Source organism: Bos indicus, chromosome 3 (genome assembly GCF_029378745.1).
Source record: "Bos indicus isolate NIAB-ARS_2022 breed Sahiwal x Tharparkar chromosome 3, NIAB-ARS_B.indTharparkar_mat_pri_1.0, whole genome shotgun sequence".
Taxonomy (NCBI): Eukaryota; Metazoa; Chordata; class Mammalia; order Artiodactyla; family Bovidae; genus Bos; species Bos indicus.
In genome coordinates, this window is record NC_091762.1 from 119,070,294 (window position 1) to 119,077,234 (window position 6,941).

Genomic DNA, 6,941 nt, shown 5'->3' on the forward strand with positions numbered 1-6,941 from the left:
GTAAAGAATCCACCTGCAATGCAGGAGAGCCCAGTTCACTTCCTGTGTCAGGAAGATCCCCTGGAGAAGGGATAGGCTCCCCACTCCACTATTCACGGGCTTCCCTGGTGGCTCAGACAGTAAAGAATCTGTCTGTGATGCGGGAGACCTGGGTTCGATCCCTGGGTTGGGAAGAGCCCCTGGAGAAGGGAAAGGCTACCCACTCCAGTACTCTTGCCTGGAACATCCCACGGACAGAGGAGCCTGGTGGGCTACAGTCCATGGGGTCGCAGAGAGTCGGACACGGCTGAGCGACTAAGCTCACCGTGCAGCACGAGGGCACCTTCATGCCCTCTTCTCTTCACCCCATGTCATTATTTACTTTACAACAAATAATGACTCAAAAGGCACAGACATTTGTTTCATGATACCTATTTCCAAACTGTCTTCTAGATCATTCTCTTTCTAAAAAAAATTTTTAAAAACTTTTTATTTTGTATTGGGGTATAGCCAATTAACAGTGTTGTGATAATTTCAGGTGAACAGTGAAAGGACTCAGCCAACATATTAGATCATTCTGATTTAAGATTCCTACTAAATATGCAGGAATGTTCTCACCAACATAGAGATTTTTTCCAATCCAATTTCTGAATTCCAGTAGGAATTTTTTTTTAAATCTTATTGCTGAGCTTAGCCCTGTGTCATATTTTTTTTCTGTTTTGTGTGTGGTTGTGCAAGGAGATCCAACCAGTCCATTCTGAAGATCAGCCCTGGGATTTCTTTGGAAGGAATGATGCTAAAGCTGAAACTCCAGTACTCTGGCCACCTCATGAGAAGAGTTGACTCACTGGAAAAGACTCTGATGCTGGGAGGGATTGGGGGCAGGAGGAGAAGGGGACGACAGAGGATGAGATGGCTGGATGGCATCACTGACTCAATGGACGTCAGTCTGAGTGAACTCCAGGAGTTGGTGATGGACAAGGAGGCCTGGCGTGCTGCGATTCATGGGGTCGCAAAGAGTCGGACACGACTGAGCGACTGAACTGAACTGACTGAACTGTGCTGCCCTTTCTGTTCTTGGGGTGACTTGATTTCTAATTTATTCCTAAAAACCTGTATATATGTGGGTTTGTTGGTCAGGTGTATGAAAAATATGGTCCCAAATGTTGACCTTTCAGGAGGCGTTTCTCATCCATCTGTTTTACACTTTCCTGTGGTCACATTTGTCAGTATTTCCTATTATGGTTTCTAGAGTTGGGACATCCAAAAAAAAAAAAAAAAAAAAGACCTTTTCAATGAGGCTCCATTCTAGAACATTCACAATCTGCTTTTTGCTGTATAATTCTCTAATGGTTCTGGATGTCTTTAGTTTTAAAGACATTGGACTCAAACTGTCCTCTTTCTCCACCTGCTGAACCATTTCTCCCAAACATTTTATTGAAAACTGAAATCAATCTTGCTCTTGGTCCGAAATCCACCATTCTGTCCACCCAGCCCTGCCCCACCCACACCTGGATTCAGCGACAGGGGTTTTAGTTACAGTTTAATTCCTGACAGGCTTGATCCTCCAACATGGCTCTGTTTGAGAATTTTTCTTACTATTGTCTTCTTTTTTCATTTTTGGTGAGGAATCTTTGAGTTTTATAATGAGAATCATCTTACTTGATGAACAGAAAAATTAGTACAGGAATAAATCATGAGGGCACGGGGTCCCCTATAATCTTTTTCCACTTCGTGCAACTGGCCCTGAGGCATCATCATAAAACCCCAGTTCAGTTCAGTTCAGTTCAGTCGCTCAGTTGTGTCCGACTCTTTGTGACCCCATGGACTGCAGCACGCCAGGCCTCCCTGTCCATCACCAACTCCCAGAGCTTACTCAAACTCAGGTCCATTGAGTCGGTGATGCCATCCAACCATCTCATCCTCTGTCATTCCCTTCTCCTCCCGCCTTCAATCTTTCCCAGCATCAGGGCCTTTTCAAATGAGTCAGCTGTCTGCATCAGGTGGCCAAAGTATTGGAGCTTCAGCTTTAGCATCAGTCCTTCCAATGAATATTCAGGACTGATCTCCTTTAGGATGGACTGATTGGATCTCCATGCAGTCCAAGGGACTCTCAAGAGTCTTCTCCAACACCACAGTTCAAAAGAATCAATTCTTTGGTGCTCAGCTTTCTTTATAGTCCAACTCTCAGGAATCCTGGAATCAGAGGACACCGGAGAGACTCCAAGGGCCCTGTCTCCTCTGCACTCATATGTGGAAATATTTGAAACAGATATTCATTGGGTGACTTTTTGTTTGTCTTTTTGTTGTAAGGCATCTTCCTTCCTTAGACAGCAAAGATATCCAACCAGTCCATCCTAAAGGAAATCAGTCCTGAATATTCATTGGAAAGATTGATGCTGAAGCTGAAGCTCCAATACTTTGGCCACCTGATGTGAAGAGCTGACTCCTGGAAAAAGACCCTGATGCTGCGAAGGATTGAAGGCGGGGGAAGGGGACCACAGACGGTGAGACGGTTGGACGGCATCACGATTCAATGGACACGAACGTGGGCAAACTCTGGGAAGTGACGATTCAATGGACATGAACGTGGGAAAACTCTGGGAAGTGACGATTCAATGGACACGAACGTGGGCAAACTCTGGGAAGTGGTGAGGGGCAGGGAGGCCTGGCGTGCTGCCGTCCTTGGGGTCACAGAGAGTCGGACATGCCTTGATGACTACACGGCAATAATCTTCCTTTTTGGTGACTCTAATCCCTCCCCACTCGAGACTCACCTGATGGCCTTGAGTCGGGGGCCTCATGTCCCAGCCCCGAGGTCTACGTGTCTAGGTGTCAGGTCTGCACAGAGTCTCCAAGGTGGCCCCACCCCTTCCCCTCCCTGGAGTCTGGGCCTCGCTTGGCTGGTGGGCTGGGCGGAGGGACTGAGCAGTCACCGCTCTGGTCTGCCCTCCTCCCCAGGCATCACATCTGTCACCTCTGTCCACTCTCTGGCATTCCCCGAGCTAGCATCTCTGCAGAAGGTTTACTCCATGCCAGGGCACCTGCCTGTCAGGGTCTCCTGTCTGGCGCTCGGTTCAGCTACCTACCGCTGTGTACCCAACAACCCAGCACCTGGACAGCAACGTGTCACGACGTTCTCTGACCGTCTGAGGGTCACCTGGGCTCAGGTGGGGAATCCTTGCCTGTAGTAGCTCGTGGGGTCAGGTGGAGGGCAGATGAGAGACCTGAAGGTGCCCGGGTCAGAAGTCCCAGAAGGCCATGTCATCACACGGCCACCCCCTTAGCCACTGTGTCTGGAACAAGAACAGTCTGGGGGTCTGTCTCATGCATCTGAAGATTACCTGAAGGGGCAGGCTTCACATGGGGGTTACAGGGTGCCCAAGGCGCCCAGGATCCAAGTACCACGGCGTGGGGGCGCTGACTGAAGGCCCGGTGTAAAGCTTGGCCCTGAGGGAGAGGCGCAAGTCCGATCTCCTCTGCAGGAAAAGCAGACCTGCCCAAGGGCACTGGCGGCGGCCTCGGGGCCTGGCGCAGCCTTGGAGGCGTGGAAAAGGTGCTGCAGAGAAACCGCCCAGCACGGGGCTCCTCACCAACCTGAGCGAGTGGGGACACTTGAAACATACTTAATTTCCCTTAGAAATGACAATCAGTTACACTTCTTGTACCTGAGTGTCAAGAGCAATGAATATCTCTAGCCATTTTAAGTTTCCATAAGCCACAGAGACTGTTAAAAATACTGGGTGGATAGATGGGGGGCTGGAAGCGTAGATGGATAGATGGATGGATGAATATATGGATGGGTGGAGGAATGGATGGATGGATGAGGTAGATGGATGGATGGGTGGGATAGATGGATGGAGGGATGGATAGATGCAGGGAGGGAGGGAGGGATGGGCAGGTGTTAAATGGACATTTAGGACCATGACATCTCTCTGAAGATGAGTTTTCTGATCTTAAAAATTCGAATGTGGTCTGTTCACTGACTTGTGATGTCAAATGTGATGTCGTGATGTTTGGAAGAAAATAGTTTCAACTACTCACTTCTTTCCTTCGCACTTCAGTGACGCTTTGTCATGTAGAACTGCCTCCTTTTCCACAATATGCGCTCTCGAATCAACCCTGGCACTCCTGAGCACTGCAGACCAGCCTCGTGGGCCAGAGTTGGTCTCCTTGGCCCGCCTGCAGTTCTACGCATGGGGCAGCGTGAGTCCGGTGAGACCCAGTGGCCTTGAGATGAGTCAAGTGCGAGTTCGGCCCTTCTCTCTGCAGCTAGCTCTGCAGGCTGGGTCTTCGTCCAGACGCTTGGCCTTTGAAAGTAAGGTGATCTAACTGGGACACAGTCAGGAATGTGCGGCTGGGTGCCCTGCCAGCTGCCTCTGGGAAATGGACAAAAACACATGCCACGCGGGAGAGCGTGTCCCCTGTGGAGTATCAGGTCACTCTGCAGCAGCATCGCCGTGATTGTGTAAAACGGGAGAGCAGAGCAAACATGCCTAAACACAAACAGGCCAAATGAACGTAAGGGTTTGGTAGGATTCTCGCTCATTAAGTGTCAGCCCGGGCTGCTCGAGGATGCGTCAGCCACGGGAGCCCTAAAGCCGCCTCCACTTTCCGGGATCTCCAGCAGAGCTTGTCGGACTCCAGGGTGCTCAGGTCCCCGGGGCCTGTGAGTGTGGAGATCTTGTTTCAGGAGGCCAGGGCCGGGCCTGAGCGGCTGCATTCCTCACAAGCTCCAGCTGAGGCTGATACTGCTGTTCATGAGCCACACACAGAGAGCAGGGTGCAAGCTGAGGCGGAAGGGGGCTCTTCTGAGAGGGCCTGGGGGATGACGGGAGCCCACCTGGTCCTGACGCAGTTGGCACCTGCTCCTTTGCGCCCATCGCCTGCCCCTCTGCGCCTGACTCTGCCCCCTTCTCTTCCCCTGTCACACGGTCTCATCCCACTCACGGCTCAGCTGAAATGTCCCATCACTGGAGGACTCCCCGGGGCGTTGCCCTCGTTCACAGCCCCTGGGACACCGGGGAGTCAGGGACACTGGGTTGTGACCCAGCCCTGGCCCTGCTGCGAAAGTACAGACTGTCGCCGGGCCCGAGTTTTGTGCTTGTACACCTGGAACCAGGCAGGAGCTAACGCTGTAGGAGCAGACGTTCTTCAGAAATTAGTGCAATGTGGAAAAGAGACCTCAGAGTAGATCTGGACCCAAATCAGAATACGGTGTGGACACGAGGGAACTACAGTCGAGAAGTGGAGTGAGATTCAGTGGATGGACAATTATAAGAGCTAACATCGGGGTGAAGGGGCTCTGGCTAAAGCAACCCAACAGGATTCTTGCTGAAGGCAGGCCTGGGAGGTCAGACTTCCCCCGGGGTGGTGGTGGTGGGGAGGTAAGGACCCCAATCAGACATGGAAGGTGATTAGACATGGATGGTGGGTTTTTTTGGTGAAACTGACCCAGCAGGATTCCTACTAAAAACGGATGTTACAGGGAAATGCACGCATGGGCCCAGGAGAAGGTCTGGGATCCTGACTGATGTCTGCTCAAGCTAAGAATCTCTGCACCGCCTGAGAAGCCAACCTTCTGCACAGAAAGCCCTGTAAAGCTTTATGCAAATTCAAACGAAGTGAAAGTCGCCCAGTCGTGCCTGACTCTTTGCGACCCCATGGACTATACAGTCCATGGAATTCTCCAGGCCAGAACACTGGGGTGGGTAGCTTTTCTCTTCTCCAGGGGATCTTCCAAACCCAGGGATCGAACCCAGGTCTCCCACATTGCAGACAGATTCTTTACCAGCTGAGCCACAAGGGAAGCCCATTGCAAATTCAAGAGACTGTGAATAATTTTGAGGTCTCTGTCAGAGGGCTTCCCCTCCTTAAGATGCTAGAGGGCGATTGCAGGCCCTGTGGGGCCTCAGCTCAATGCTGTGCAGGAGAAGGGCGCAGCCAGTGCCCCTGGGCCCTGCCCTGTGCCGCTGAGGACAGGACCTTCCCAGAGGACAAGGGGCCTTCACTTTTCTCACCACCCCAGGTCATTGGAGGCCCAGTCGGTGCCCCAGAAGCAGGTCGCCCTCCCTGGTTCTCCCTTCCATCCGGGTGGTGGTTCGGGGTCCTGCACCTGCTGGGGGAGGCGGGCCCGTGGCACACACCGCGACCACAGGGCCGCCCACGCTCGCCGTGGGCCTCCGGGCGGACGCAGGCTCATCCCCTTGACGAGCCGCACAGGCTGCGGGGATGCGCTGGGGGCCGCGAACCAGCCGGGGGCCTCTGCCGGGAGCTCAGCCCTGAGTAGCACTGGCACCTCAGGGGCTTGGAGGGCGACTCGAGGGATTTCTGCTGCTAGGAAAACGTGGAGTGCTTCCAGATTTGGAGAAGCACAGGCTTCTCAGATCTGCCGCCAGAGACCTCATCCTCTGGTCAGAAGGGACTCTAAATGGATTTTCTCCTCTGGACAGGAGGGAGTTTCCACTCCACAACAGGTGTCTTCCCCAGCCCTGCTGCTCGGGCTCCAGATCAGAATGGTCTAGACTCGGCTCCTGGCCTGGACCACCCAGCTCGTGGGGTCACAGGCGTCCTCTCGGGGCATCACCTGGCCTCCAAGCCTTCTCTGCTGGGGGGGACAGGACGGAGCTGAGTCGGGCTGGCTGTGGTCGGCTGACTGTTGTGCAGTGGGCGAGCGGACGGTCCTCCCGAGCCCTCTCCCATATAAAATGGGAGAGGCCGGAGCAGGTGCGGTCAGAGCCTGTTTCCCGCTGACGTTATGCTCTGTGGACAGGCCTGCCTCTGACACCTCTGTGTTTCCATGTGCCGAGTACGTGGGTTTGAATGTGTTTCAATGCTGCAGAGAATGTGTGATGTAAAGTGTACGACTGTGCAGGGTCGTTTGCTCCAACCCCTAACTTTCTCCTTTTACAGGGGCCTCAGGGTCCTTGTATCTGCTGGGTTCAGTCTCTATGCATTTCTTT